Genomic DNA, 911 nt, shown 5'->3' on the forward strand with positions numbered 1-911 from the left:
AGCTGCCTGTGTCATGCCAGGTCAGCATCTTCTCTTCAATTTGTAATCTTAAAGAGTTGCCTACAAGTCAGAAGGAAGTAAGGGAAGAAAGAGAAGAAAGGAAGGCATGGGAGTGATGGGTAATACAGGAGTGGAAGACGATAGAGGGAAAGGAACTGAAGGAATACAGAGAGTGAGACAGAGGGCCCCTCTTACACCAAGTACCCCAGGCTTCCACAGGGGCAACTGTATCTCTAAACTCCCAAATAAAACTCTGGCTTCTACTTCCTAACTCCTGACCCCCGGTCACCCACTAGTAAGCCAACATCATCGTTATGAAATTGGAATATTACAGATGGAAAAAGAATCCACACTTAGGGACCTCAAGCATGTTCCTTTTGGGCATGTTGTTGGATGTGAGAAAGAAAAGGTTTTAGCCCAAGAAATGCAAGGGGAGGTTGAGCTCACCTTTGAGGAAGGCCTGACACTGGTGAGTTTTCACCTTCCTAATAGATGCTTTATGTTGATGAAACAGATTCGGTGGTAGGAAAAGACTATAACAAAGGATTACTTGACTTAGAAATAATCTTCAAGAGATTTTGATAGGTGAAAAAACACAGATGAGTGAACAGTACTTTGCAACAGCGTGGAAATTTGTTGCTCTGGAACTCAGAATGCCATTGCTTCTAGTGGCCAGCCAGATGGAAACATCCCAGTTCACTATCCCACTGGTCTATGAACAGACAGAGAGAACAGTAGGAATCCTTTTCTTAGGTGTGAAACATGGTCAGCTCTCTGAGTCACCATTACCTTGAACAGGGTAGGAGATACAAGGCGTTGGCAGAGTTATAACCTTTTACATCTGTTGTAGGAGTTTGCAAGTATCCAAAATGTGTGTAATACATTTATCTAAGAACACAAGCAGAAAGACA

General features: G+C 42.9%; 1 pseudogene; it reads left to right on the plus strand.

The window, feature by feature from the left end:
- The first annotated feature begins 334 nt into the window (after nt 1-334).
- The window catches only part of LOC138170259 (Fanconi anemia core complex-associated protein 24-like), a 1,369-nt pseudogene continuing 792 nt past the window's right edge, over nt 335-911 (plus strand).

This window comes from Petaurus breviceps, unplaced genomic scaffold, assembly GCF_028583685.1.
Source record: "Petaurus breviceps papuanus isolate PSGF00001 unplaced genomic scaffold, PetGlider_PUasm1.0 38, whole genome shotgun sequence".
Classification (NCBI taxonomy): Eukaryota; Metazoa; Chordata; class Mammalia; order Diprotodontia; family Petauridae; genus Petaurus; species Petaurus breviceps.